General features: G+C 39.9%; 1 pseudogene; it reads left to right on the top strand.

The window, feature by feature from the left end:
• Window positions 1-182: 182 nt before the first annotated feature.
• The window catches only part of LOC109054285, a 31,756-nt pseudogene continuing 16,869 nt past the window's right edge, over window positions 183-15,069 (top strand).

The raw sequence follows: 15,069 nt of genomic DNA, 5'->3' as shown, positions 1-15,069 counted from the left end.
ACAGTGGCCTATAGAAGGTGGGTAAGCTATGCCCACTCATCTGCCATTTCAGAATACGGTTTATATGTGTCTATGTTTGAAATCATATATTAGCATATATATTCTAACATATGTAGATAAAACACCATGCAGTACTCTTTTTCTGTTTTTTTGTTTACTGTTGTTGTTTTTTTTCTTTTTCAGAATCCTGAACTTGACAGCTGATATTTCTCTCTGAACATCATACAAGGTAAAGTACTAATAACGTAAGATTAAAAATATTTTAATGCATAACGTATTAGAGTTAAAAGCCAAAGAAGTTTGAAAAAACTTTCAACTAAAGTTAAAAAGTGAACCAAATTAAGTTTGTCAGTATTGTGATGTCAGTTCTGCTCCACAGTAAAGTGCCATCATGGGAGATGGTGAAATGGAGTGTTTCGGCCCGGCGGCCATTTACCTCCGGAAAACAGAAAAAGAGAGAATCGAGGCTCAGAACACCCACTTTGATGCCAAAACGGCGTTCTTCGTGGTAGATGCAGACGAGATGTACCTGAAGGGTACTCTTGTTAGTAAAGAGGGTGGCAAAGCTACTGTCAAAACTCACAGTGGGAAAGTAAGTATGATAGATAAAAAAATGCTACTGCAATTGAGTCTGCAGGAGTTAAACAAGTTCAGTAAAATATTGTACAAAACGTGTACAGAAAAGTCTTATCCTCCTTCTGATTACTGATTAATGTTCATTACAGACTGTCACAGTAAAAGAAGATGAAATCTTCCCCATGAATCCTCCCAAGTTTGACAAAATTGAGGACATGGCCATGATGACCCACCTCAATGAACCTTGTGTGCTGTACAACCTCAAAGAGCGTTACGCAGCATGGATGATCTATGTAAGTCTAAATCAATCATGTTTTATTCCTAGGATGGGACGGCAGCATTGTAAAACTGGACTATCTATCTCCGTTTCAGACCTACTCTGGCTTGTTCTGCGTCACTGTCAATCCATACAAGTGGCTCCCAGTGTACGACGCAGTTGTTGTGGCTGGATACAGAGGCAAAAAGAGGATTGAAGCCCCACCTCACATCTTCTCCATCTCCGACAACGCTTACCAGTTCATGCTCACTGGTAAGTGGATTCTGGAAGTGTTTCTCTCTAAAGTTAAACAACACATTCATTTGGTAAGTGCTTTTTAGTGTATTATTGATTTGTTTTTCTTTAAAGTTACACACATACACACAAAACACTTCAATGGGACCATACCTTTTTTAAATGAACTTACATGAATCGATATAAATAAAACATAAAGGTTATCATACACCCTATTGATGTGTAAATGCAAGAACAACAACAAATTAATTTATTAAAAATTCTTCACAAACAATTTCTAGCTTCAAGTTAATATCGAGTTCTACCTATTTTGGTTATACTATTACATTGCCTGCTTTATTTTCAGATCGTGAGAACCAGTCTGTTCTGATTACGTGAGTAAATATTGCTCTGGTAGAATAAGCTAAAGGTTTTCAATTATATGTATAAATTACTTGAAAATGTATGACTAAAACATGATCTTGTATCAATCTCCAGTGGAGAATCTGGTGCAGGAAAGACTGTGAACACAAAACGTGTCATTCAGTACTTTGCAACTGTTGGTGCGATGTCTGGACCGAAGAAGCCAGAACCAGTCCCTGGAAAAATGCAGGTTAGTAAATACCTATTCTAGACGATGTTATTGATTACAGTATTTGTGCTTCACCTCATACCTACTAACTACTGCCCATCAATTATATTAGGGATCACTGGAGGACCAAATCGTGGCAGCCAACCCTCTGCTGGAGGCTTATGGTAATGCCAAGACTGTGAGGAACGACAACTCCTCTCGTTTTGTAAGTTGCACTTATGAATCATTACAGCATTGTACAACGTCAGTCACACTTTCAAAACTGCTAAACAGTTGAGCTTTTGTAAATGATTTCAATCTCCGTAGGGTAAATTCATCAGGATTCACTTTGGGACCACTGGAAAACTTGCCTCAGCTGATATTGAAACTTGTGAGTCAACACTGTTTTTAGCCTAATACTTTTATTTGGGGACTAACAAGTGAATTAATCAACTGAACTCAATGTCTTTTTTCATCACTTTTTACAGATCTGCTGGAAAAGTCGAGAGTAACATTCCAGCTGTCTGCTGAGAGGAGTTACCACATCTTCTACCAGCTCATGACTGGACACAAGCCAGAGCTGCTTGGTGAGAAATCTACAGGATTGTTTGTTTCAGTTATTTCCTAGTTTGAGAGCACTGTTAACATGCTGCACATCAACTCTTTATAGAGGCCCTGCTCATCACCACCAACCCTTATGACTATCCAATGATCAGCCAGGGTGAAATCACTGTCAAGAGTATCAATGATGTGGAAGAGTTCATTGCCACAGATGTATGTGGACAACTCAGTTTTTATTATTATTACTAGTGATATTTTCAGATTACAAGCAATGTATCTGGCATGAAATTAAAAATAAGAACAATAGCATGAACTGGTGTAAATACTGCATGACATGCAATATAAACTGCATATTAATGCATAATGTGTTTTATTTGGTCTGTGTTTAAAACAGACTGCCATTGACATTCTGGGCTTCAGTGCTGATGAGAAAATCAGCATCTACAAGCTGACTGGTGCTGTGATGCATCATGGAAACATGAAGTTCAAACAGAAGCAGAGAGAGGAGCAGGCTGAACCTGACGGCACTGAGGGTAGGGTGTATTATTACAAAATTAGCATGCAAACATTGACTTTATTAGTGAAAGTAATGCATAAAACTGTTCTTCCTCAGTGGCTGATAAAATCGCCTACCTCATGGGCATCAACTCCGCTGACATGCTGAAAGCTCTGTGCTACCCAAGAGTGAAGGTCGGGAATGAGATGGTGACCAAAGGCCAGACAGTACCACAGGTGATAATTTACCTTATCAATAGATAAAAAAAAAAATAGAAATGTCCCATAGACATTCAGAAAACACAATTAAATTAAGTCTAATATCAATTACACTGACCTTTGAATTTCTCAGGTGAACAACGCAGTCTCGGCTCTCTGCAAGTCTGTCTATGAGAAAATGTTCTTGTGGATGGTTGTCCGTATCAATGAGATGTTGGACACCAAGCAGCCTAGACAGTTCTTCATTGGTGTGCTGGACATCGCTGGATTTGAGATCTTTGATGTGAGCATCAGTCATTAATGTCTCTGAAAGAATAAAGATATAAAAGATAAGTCAGTTGCAAGAACTTGCTTCTGTTGAATTATCAGTTCAACAGCTTGGAGCAGCTTTGCATCAACTTCACAAATGAGAAACTGCAACAGTTCTTCAACCACCACATGTTTGTTCTGGAGCAAGAGGAGTACAAGAAAGAAGGCATTGAATGGGAGTTCATTGACTTTGGTATGGACTTGGCTGCCTGCATTGAGCTCATTGAGAAGGTAATAGGATATTCTGTAAATTAAATTTACTATTTACATTGTGACTGTACTTAAGTGTAAATATTTCTTCAACAGCCAATGGGCATCTTCTCCATCCTTGAAGAGGAGTGCATGTTCCCCAAGGCAACAGACACAAGCTTCAAAAACAAGCTGCATGATCAGCATTTGGGCAAATGTGCAGCTTTCCAGAAGCCCAAGCCTGCCAAAGGTAAGGCAGAGGCCCACTTCTCTCTGGTGCACTACGCCGGCACTGTGGACTACAACATTGTTGGCTGGTTGGACAAGAACAAGGATCCATTGAATGACTCTGTTGTGCAACTCTACCAAAAGTCATCCCTCAAAGTGCTGGCCTTCCTGTATGCCGCTCATGGAGCTGCTGAAGGTATGAACATCTGCATTTCCTGAATTCTTCAATATTAATTTTAATGATGTGCAAAACAGAGAAAAGCTAACTGTATCTTAATGTAGTACACTGTTATCACATATTCTACACTTCATAAAAAACATTAAGTATATCTATGCTCGATGATGACAGAGCAGTTAATATCTGTCAATATCAGATATCAATCTATTGAACAGCTTAATATAAAGCAAAATAAAATCAATAATAACATATTTCTTTGACATAAAATAGCTGAGGGCGGCGGTGGAAAGAAAGGCAATAAGAAGGGTGGTTCCTTCCAGACTGTGTCTGCACTTTTTAGGGTAAACATAATTCTCTCTTTTAATGAAGGATGTGAACATCTTCTCCATTAAAAACTAATTTCATAAACATTTCCACAGGAGAACTTGGGTAAGCTGATGACTAACCTGAGGAGCACTCACCCTCACTTTGTCCGCTGCTTGATTCCTAATGAATCCAAGACTCCAGGTAAACTTGTTCCCCCAAAAATCTAATGCATCACAGTTTTGAAAATATCTCTGGAACCTTAACAATATTTGCATTGCAGGTCTGATGGAGAACTTCCTGGTTATCCACCAGCTCAGATGTAATGGTGTGCTGGAGGGTATCAGAATCTGCAGGAAGGGTTTCCCCAGCAGAATCCTATATGGCGACTTCAAGCAGAGGTAAAGACCTTTTGCAACCTTCCTTATTGCAGATGATGCACCAATTTAATCTTCATCATGTTAAGAATATATATATTTTTTTGATTTCACAAGAACATGACTCTCCTGTGAATGTCCTCTAGATACAAAGTATTAAATGCTAGTGTCATCCCTGAGGGACAGTTCATTGACAACAAAAAGGCTTCAGAGAAACTCTTGGGCTCTATTGATGTGGACCACACCCAATACAAGTTTGGACACACCAAGGTGAGCTCCTCAATTAATATACCACATGGCGAAACAAAGTTCTCTTATTATAATTAATTACTTGATAATTTACGTAATTTGAGTAAAAACAAATCTTAATGCCACACTACACAATCATAACATTTCTAATGTTATGCCTAATGGTTAGAGAGTAAGACTTGTAACCTAAAAGTCGCAGGTTCAAGCCTTGGTAACGGCAGGGATTGTAGGTATGTACAGCGCTCTCTTCCACCTTCAATACCACGAGCAAGGCACTGAACCCCCAACTGTTCCTCGGGCACTGCAACAAAAATAGCTGACCACTGCTCCGAGTGTGTGTTAACGGTGTGTATGTTTGTTCACTACTGACTACTGTGTGTGTGTGCGCACTTGGATGGGTTAAAGGCAGAGCACCAATTTCAAGTATGGGTCACCATACTTAGCTACCCATCACGTCCTATATGGACCCCCTTTGTGCTTGGGAAATTATCACGCTTCCCCAAACTGTTAAATCATAGATAAAATCATCGTCAGCATTTTAGATTAATTATATTTTTATAATTTTATTTTAACAGGTGGTACAATCCTGATCATATGAACTTTTTACAAGCAGTGTATTTTAGGGATTCTAATAAATAGATGAAGAAAATGTCAGTAATCAAATTAAAGCATATTCTACAAACAGCTAACCTGCCGAACATTAATTAAATACAACATCTCATTTGCAGAGTAGTTGAACATAAACATGATGTTGTTAAAAATGGTATTAAAGCAATTGCTTTCATCTACACAGTGCACAGCCAGTGCAGAACATTTCAGCCACATATTTTTCATTTTACATAAACTTTTTAGAATCAGAATTAGAAAGAGCTTTTTTGCCTTGTTTACACACACAAGAAATTCATTTTGGTGTAAGGAGCTTCCAGTACAGAAGGTGCAGACATAATAAAAGGCAGTAAAATGAAATAAAAACCTTAATAACAACAATAAAGAGAATAGACAATAAATAATTAATAAAAAATAACAATATGTAAAAAAAAAATTAGGGCTACCCTTGACTAAAGATTTTTCTGGTCGACTAGTAGTCGTTCATTTGAAGCATTAGTCGACTAATCACACGTTTATCAATAAATCATTTAAATCATAATAATGAGCCTTTAGAGGGGGCATGACAGTTTCACCCAATCTCATTGTTAATCTTGAATACCTATAGAGTAGTACTGCATCCTACATATCTCCAAAAAGTCTTTAGTTTTATCATATTTATAAAAGAAAGATACAGCTTTTCTGATTCTCTCCAGAAAAAGCAGAGCTCCTGGAGGCGAGTTGTGGGCAGAGCTAAAAAGTGACAAGCACTTGAGCGCTGAATGCCAACTTACCGTCTGCAGTTCTGAATCATGACTGGGATCTTTTATAGCTGGGACAGCTCCATCTTTTAGTATCAAATGATGTGCAGTGCTGCCACCGAATAAAAGCTCGTTGATAGGCGTGATCTCGCTCTTGCTCTGGTCGATGCATGCGCGGGCGCGTTTTTCCGGGAGAAAGGCCCATATATGGAGTTCCACCCTCGTCTACGTCATGAAGAGCCACGATCAAAAAAAACTCTCTGAAACTTGTACGAACCTGGAAATAAGATTTTTGGCACAGAAATTTTTTAAACTTTGTCCATGCTTAGCATGAGAATCCAACTCTTTAACAGTGTAAACAACTCTGAATGCATGAAACAGCATTGTACCCCCCTTTTAATTGCCTACATTGCCTAATAAGTGCACTAGTATATGCATAAAGCTTGCCACAGCACACCGGCAGGAGTAATGGTTATAAATGTGTCAGGGAAAACAGTAAGGAGGCTGCATTAACATTTTAATAATTAATTGATAAACTTGTGCTTTCTTTTGTCGTTTTTAAGAGATGAACTCAGCAACACTGACTCGTCATCTCTGCAGTTACGCAAAAGTGGATGCGCCTGTATGAATGTTTCATATGGATTACATAATCTGTGAATATTTGTTTTCCATTTGAATTGGTTCATTTGAAAGTAGACATTTCGCTCTGTATTGATATGTTTTTTATATTTGTAAGGCAAGTATACACAGTTTCGGAGTTTCGCGCTCAAGTTCACACAGAAAACTCATCCTGTTTGCTTTTTTATTGTTTTACAAAAGCACAATGTTTTGTTGTTATTGTGAGTGCACACAAATAAATGTAGAGTCTTTACAGATTCGAAAGGTGTGTTACTCTTATTTGTATGACCAAAACTGATAGTGTATCTTAAGAGCAAGTAACCGCACCGGCGCCTCCATCTGTCCTGCAGTGAGCTACTGTTCAGCTTCCACACTCCGCACAGACACTTAAACAGCGCGCACATTTCTAGATTAACATTAGATTGAGCGGCCATGTAAAGTTGCTGCTACTTGCATATTTCAGATGATAAACCATATTTGAGGTTGATGAATGATAGGCGAGCATTTGGATGTCCTGCCCGATGTACTGTATTACCAGATATATTTGATGTTAACTATATGCATGGATTCTGCCAATGTGGATGTTTTTTTTATTAATTTTTTTTTTCCTGTGACTAATAAGATTTTGGTCGACCAAGCCTCTTCTGGTCGACTAATGGTTAGTCAAATATTAGGGGGCACTTCTCCTGAAGTCCACTATCATCTCCACTTTTTTTAGGTAGGGCAGGACCAGTCTCTCAAATGTCTTCATGACCACAGACTTGAGAGGTCTATAGTCATTAGCCGCTTTTCCACTGTTGAGCCAGTGCTTTAAATGGGCCGGGCGGGGCTAATAGCCTTGGACCTGTAGCATCGAGCCCAAAATCACGCTGCGTTCCCACCATTGGGCCAGAAGAACCGCTGCGCTTCACTAAAACCTGCCCCTTTACAAGCCTCTCAGGAACAATGTCACGCAACCCCATTATTTCACCAACAAAGAGAAGTTATCAGAAAACGAATAAGAAATAAGTCACTGGAACTAGCGTGATCACAAAACGAACACGATAAAAGCGACCATTTGTTTGCATGCTTTGTTAAAGATTTAAATCCAAAAGCATTGATGTTTTACAATAATAAGTGATACATTGATCATAATGAATTAATTTATCAGGATTTAAAATGAGTCACACAGAAATAAAGTGGTATGAACATAGCCTACCTACTTATTCAGTCTGTTTCTGTTTGTGTAGTCACCATATATGCATCACATTTAGAAAGAATGATCATTTCTATATTTGTATAAAAGCTCCTGAACATAAACCATTATTATATTTTTATGACATACGCGGAGCTAAACTCTCAAGACAAGACTTATGACAGATAAAATGTTATAGCTATTAACTTTATCAAATGTTCCGCGGCACTTACGCTATCTAAATAAGTGAAAAAATAAAATAAGATGTATCTAGATGTGGAGAAACTCTGTCTTTGTTGATAACCACTCCTCTAGCCCCAGCTGGCCCACTCTGTCCCAAGGTTTTTGTCTGGCTTAAAAAAAACCAGGCCGTTGGCCCTAAGCAAGCACCTGCGAGGCACGATTAAGCCTCGGAAGTGACAGTAGAAACACGACTGGCCCTGGCGCGCACTAGCATGGCCACCTTTGGCCTGACAGTGGAAATGCGGCTATTAAGTCCAGTGATTTGGGGTTTTGTGGGGACCGGAATGATAATGTAGCCTTTAAATCAGCAGGGAACTTCACATAGTTTCAGTGATCTGTTGAAGATCTGTGTGAAAATGGGGACCAGTAGGGCAGCAAAGACTTTTAGTCAGGATGGTGAAACACCATCTGGGCCTGAAGTTTTCTGAAGACCTTGTTAATGTCCTCTACACAAACCTTAAGCACAGGTTGAATGATGGGGGAGGCAGGGAGGGAGGGGGTTGCAGGGGGGTAGGCGAACGTTAACTCCATTCGTGGCACCATCTTGATTACATATATTGATTACATTTCATCCACTCCTCATAATCCAACCATCCCTGGTCTACATTGCTTTGATACCAATATACATTTATCTATTTTTTATAAAGTGGCTTATTAGAAGAAAAAAAAAAATCTTTTGACCTTACACAAACACAGGCAGACAGCACTGAAAGCAGCTAATGTTCATCACACCAAATAATTCAGCAGATGAATATAGAGATAACAATTCCAAGAAATATAAAGTAAATTTGTGTAGTGACATAAAAATTTCTTTAAATATGCACACTTTTGACTACAATCCATAATTGACGATATTCAGTGAAGCTTGCATATAACTGCCTGCCTGAGTTTTGTTGAGGTGGAACAAAACTGGATGGAGCGGCCCCCTCATAATTCTCTATCTAGGAAAAAACCCTATATAACGGACAGTGTACCATAACCCAGGTCACATTTATATTGAGGAGGATAACTTGGCTTCTTCAACATTGTACCACTTAGAATGTTCTAAACATTCTTGTAGGTGTTCTTCAAAGCTGGTCTGTTGGGTACTCTTGAGGAGATGAGAGATGAGAAACTAGCAAGTCTGGTTACCATGACTCAAGCTTTGTGCCGTGGATACGTCATGAGGAAGGAGTTTGTCAAAATGATGGAGAGGAGGTACAATCTACTTACAAAACTGTCTGGAACACAACTGTTTAGTACCACAGATTGATAATGACTGATTTACTGATTACAATTTACACAGAGAATCAATTTATTCCATCCAATACAACATCCGCTCATTCATGAATGTCAAACATTGGCCATGGATGAAGCTCTACTTCAAGATCAAGCCTCTTCTGAAGAGTGCAGAGACTGAGAAAGAAATGGCAGCCATGAAGGAGAACTATGAAAAAATGAAGGAGGACTTAACAAAGGCATTAGCTAAAAAGAAGGAGCTTGAGGAGAAAATGGTGTCACTTCTTCAAGAGAAAAACGACCTTCAGCTGCAAGTAACAGCTGTGAGTATTTCAGCACTTATTGATCCTAATATGGATCCTATAGCTATGAACATAAGTCATTAACTACATCCATGTCAATGAACAGGAATCTGAAAACCTCTCTGATGCTGAGGAGAGATGTGAAGGACTCATCAAAAGCAAGATCCAGCTCGAAGCCAAGCTCAAAGAGACAAATGAGAGACTGGAGGATGAGGAGGAAATCAATGCTGAACTGACTGCCAAGAAGAGGAAACTGGAGGATGAATGCTCCGAGCTGAAGAAAGACATTGATGACCTGGAGCTCACCTTGGCAAAAGTGGAGAAGGAGAAACATGCAACAGAAAACAAAGTCAGTATTTTTTGACATCGTCAAACCGCTGACTGTGATTCAGGCTCTTGAGAATGAAACCAATAATCAATGCGTCCATGTAGGTGAAAAACCTGACAGAGGAGATGGCCTCTCAGGATGAGAGCATCGCCAAGTTGACCAAAGAGAAGAAAGCCCTCCAAGAGGCACACCAGCAGACTCTTGATGACCTTCAGGCAGAGGAAGACAAAGTCAACACTCTGACTAAATCTAAGACAAAGCTTGAGCAGCAAGTGGATGATGTAAGATGTTTGGCATGAGAATGAGACAATCAATCAAAGTGAAATTAATTTTGTTGTTATCTACCAGATTTTAATGCTCTGGTTTCTATCACATAGCTTGAGGGCTCACTGGAGCAAGAGAAGAAACTCCGTATGGACCTTGAGAGAGCCAAGAGAAAGCTTGAGGGTGATCTGAAACTGGCCCAGGAGTCCATAATGGACCTGGAGAATGACAAACAGCAATCAGATGAGAAGATAAAAAAGTGAGTGGATGTCAACCTTCCCACGATTACACATTTTACAAAAAAAATATTTTACACATTTTACAAAACACTTCTTTCAAAACAGGAAGGACTTTGAGATAAGTCAACTTCTCAGCAAGATTGAGGATGAACAGTCTTTGGGAGCACAGCTTCAGAAAAAGATCAAAGAACTTCAGGTAATGCTGAACATAATCTCTTCTATGTGAAAATGTGAAGTTAATGGCAAATCCACATTACAAACATCACAAAAGATTATTATTTTTTTCAATTAGGCCCGTATAGAGGAACTAGAAGAGGAAATTGAGGCAGAGCGAGCTGCTCGTGCTAAAGTGGAGAAGCAGAGAGCTGATCTCTCCAGGGAACTTGAAGAGATCAGCGAGAGGCTTGAGGAAGCTGGTGGTGCCACTGCTGCCCAGATTGAGATGAACAAGAAGCGTGAAGCTGAATTCCAGAAGTTGCGTCGTGATCTGGAAGAGTCTACCTTGCAGCATGAAGCTACAGCTGCAGCTCTCCGAAAGAAGCAGGCAGACAGTGTGGCTGAACTCGGAGAACAGATCGACAACCTCCAGCGGGTCAAGCAGAAGCTGGAGAAGGAGAAGAGTGAATACAAGATGGAGATTGATGACTTGACAAGCAACATGGAGGCTGTGGCTAAAGCAAAGGTAATTTCATTAGAGAGTCATTAAATATAAACGCATCTTTACAAACATCTGCATATAACCCTGTACATTTTAGCTAATTTAGAGAAGATGTGCCGTACCCTGGAAGACCAGCTGAGTGAAATCAAGACCAAGAGTGATGAAAATGTTCGTCAGCTGAATGACATGAATGCACAACGTGCAAGACTTCAGACTGAAAATGGTAAGGCATGGAAAATAAGGTACACATGTAAAAACCTTAAAAATTTATTTAAAAGTTTCACTGTTATTAAATTTCATAGTAATATTTCTAATGTGATTTCAGGTGAATTTAGCCGCCAACTGGAAGAGAAAGAAGCACTTGTTTCACAGCTAACTAGAGGAAAACAGGCTTATACACAGCAAATTGAGGAACTCAAAAGACATATTGAGGAAGAAGTAAAGGTAGAGTTATACAAAATTGAGTTAATTAATTTTGAAAATTAAGTTTTGATAATCTAAGTAATTGTAAAGATTGGAATTTTGGAAAACTCAAAATATACTGCCTTACAGGCCAAGAATGCTCTGGCCCATGCGGTTCAGTCTGCACGTCATGACTGTGACTTGCTCAGAGAGCAGTATGAGGAGGAGCAGGAGGCCAAAGCTGAACTCCAGCGTGGAATGTCTAAGGCGAACAGTGAGGTGGCTCAGTGGAGAACCAAATATGAGACTGATGCCATCCAACGCACTGAGGAGCTTGAGGAAGCCAAGTAAATACAGCAAAGAACAATGTCTCCAGCACCCTACATTTAATATCACAAATGTTAGTAAGATTTCATCATTTCATTTCACTTTCTTCAGGAAAAAACTTGCCCAGCGTCTGCAGGATGCTGAAGAATCCATTGAAGCGGTGAACTCCAAGTGTGCCTCTCTGGAAAAGACCAAACAGAGACTTCAGGGTGAAGTAGAGGACCTCATGATTGATGTGGAGAGGGCAAATTCATTGGCTGCCAACCTTGACAAGAAGCAGAGAAACTTTGACAAGGTGAGAAGGACGTGGACAATCTTTAAATCTAAACCTTGAGCCATGGACTTGGCTAAATAACAATGTCTTTTTCTCCAGGTCCTAGCAGAGTGGAAACAGAAGTATGAGGAAAGCCAGGCTGAACTTGAAGGTGCTCAGAAAGAAGCTCGTTCTCTCAGCACTGAGCTGTTCAAGATGAAGAACTCCTATGAAGAAGCTCTTGACCACCTCGAGACCCTGAAGAGGGAGAACAAGAATCTGCAACGTAAATACCACTTTTATTTGTACACCAAGCATGTAAGAAAAGAGATGGATTAAAACAGAACATTACAATTCTGCTTTTAAAACTTTTTAGAGGAGATTTCTGACCTAACTGAGCAGCTTGGAGAGACTTGAAAGAGCATTCATGAGTTAGAAAAAGCCAAGAAGACAGTGGAGGAGTCTGAGAAATCAGAGATCCAGACTGCACTTGAAGAAGCCGAGGTGCCATTCTTTTGCTAAAATATGAGCATTATGACAACATTGCTTTTAATAATATTAAAACATTGAATATGGAGTGGAATTAAATCCTGAAATGAAAAACGTAATTTCTGCTTTTTTGTGTTTTTTTTATTATTATTCAAAAATGTATGTATTACAAAATGTAAAAAAACTCAAATTTAATTCAGAATTAAGTCAAAATAATAATTTTTTGTAGGGCACCCTGGAACATGAAGAGTCCAAGATTCTTCGTGTGCAGCTGGAGCTGAACCAGGTGAAGAGTGAGATTGACAGGAAGCTTGCTGAGAAGGACGAGGAGATGGAACAGATCAAGAGAAACAGCCAAAGAGTGATCGTGAGTGAGCGCACTCTGGACTCTGAGGTCAGGAGCAGAAATGATGCCCTGAGAGTCAAAAAGAAGATGGAGGGAGATCTGAATGAGATGGAGATCCAGCTGAGTCATGCCAACCGCCAGGCTGCTGAAGCCCAGAAACAGCTCAGGAACGTTCAAGGCCAACTCAAGGTATCTTTCTGTAGAATGAGGAACTGGAAACACACATTTAGGTGAATATGATACATGAATTAAATGAATCAAACATACAACTAATAAATAAAATAAACAATGCAACAGGATGCCCAACTGCACCTTGATGAAGCTGTCAGAGGACAGGAGGACATGAAGGAGCATGTGGCCATGGTGGAGCGCAGGAATAACCTGATGCAAGCAGAGATTGAGGAGCTGAGAGCTGCACTGGAGCAAACAGAGAGAGGCCGCAAAGTGGCGGAGCAGGAGCTGGTGGATGCCAGCGAGCGTGTGGGACTGCTGCACTCACAAGTACAGAAAAAATATACTTGGAGCAAAATTCATGTTACATGATTACAGAGTTTTAGTTAAATGTACACTAAACTACCTGCTTAAATCCCACAGAATACAAGTCTTATTAACACTAAGAAGAAGCTTGAGGCTGATCTGGTCCAGGTTCAAGGTGAGGTGGACGATGCAGTCCAGGAGGCCAGAAATGCAGAGGAGAAGGCCAAGAAGGCTATCACTGATGTGAGCGCTTACATTCTGTTGCTCTATTCTAAATTAAACAGTTATTTGACTTTGTTTATCTGCGTGTGGTAACAAAGCGAATCTTCATGGAAGGCATTTCTGTCTATATTGGTTAGTTCATTTGAATTGGCTTATATTTCAGGCTGCTATGATGGCTGAGGAGCTGAAGAAGGAGCAGGACACCAGTGCTCATCTGGAGAGGATGAAGAAGAACCTGGAGGTGACTGTCAAAGACCTGCAGCACCGTCTGGATGAGGCTGAGAGTCTGGCCATGAAGGGTGGAAAGAAACAGCTCCAGAAACTGGAGTCCAGGGTAAATTACAAGCTAAATACAGTCTTAGATGAACTGGCTATGGTAGAGATTTGACAGGTGATAACAATAGCCCCTTTCTCACATACAGACTTTACTAGAAAATTACAGATAAATTACCATTAAGAGATCTTCTGTGAACAGACTGGCAAAACATACTGGTATGTTTGCGCATTTTTGAATTTTCCAGTAAAGTCGTTCTGGTAAATTTTACAGCAATTACTCTTATTACTGTGTGAAAGGGGCTAATGACTCTCTACTGAAGTGCGTGAATTGGAGGCTGAAGTTGAAGCTGAACAGAGACGTGGTGCAGATGCTGTGAAAGGAGTTCGCAAATATGAAAGGAGAGTGAAGGAGCTCACTTACCAGGTAAAACTACACTGGATTTAGAAATGTACCACCTTTCTTAATAATATACATAGTTTGACTAAGACCATGAACAACATTTACACCCAAAGACTGAGGAAGACAAGAAGAACGTGACCCGACTGCAGGATCTGGTAGACAAACTGCAGCTGAAAGTGAAGGCCTACAAGCGCCAGGCTGAAGAAGCTGTAAGTCTAATGTCGTTTTTTTGTCTTAAGTGTGAGGTTTTGATATTTTCTATTCAATACATTCAGTGCCATGAGTGCAATGCTCTGAAAGGGGTTGGATATCTTGTGTCATCATAACAGGAGGAGCAGGCCAACACTCACCTGTCCAGGTACAGGAAGGTGCAGCACGAGCTGGAGGAGGCTCAGGAGCGTGCTGACATCGCTGAGTCCCAGGTCAACAAGCTGAGAGCCAAGAGCCGTGACGCTGGGAAGGTAACAAAGGCACATAGTAGTTTTAAAATGAGACATTTAATGCTTGATGTTGTCGAGCTGTACTCTGCAAAGCTAGAGTTTATATGTAACATGTTAAAATATTTTTCAACAAAATTGTTATTCTCTGCATTTTCAAGAGTAAGGATGAAGAATGAAGAGAAGATACCACACCCTACAAGCAAGCATATAATATGACTGTGCTGGGTTTTCATGTGTGTCCAATAAAATGACATACAATCTCTATGCTGTCCTCTTTTTTTGATGTCCACCATATGAAACTT

The sequence above is a fragment of the Cyprinus carpio genome, chromosome A20, assembly GCF_018340385.1.
Source record: "Cyprinus carpio isolate SPL01 chromosome A20, ASM1834038v1, whole genome shotgun sequence".
NCBI classification, from domain to species: domain Eukaryota; kingdom Metazoa; phylum Chordata; class Actinopteri; order Cypriniformes; family Cyprinidae; genus Cyprinus; species Cyprinus carpio.
The sequence above is the reverse complement of the archived record's forward strand: the minus strand, read 5'-3'. Positions and strand labels throughout refer to the sequence as shown.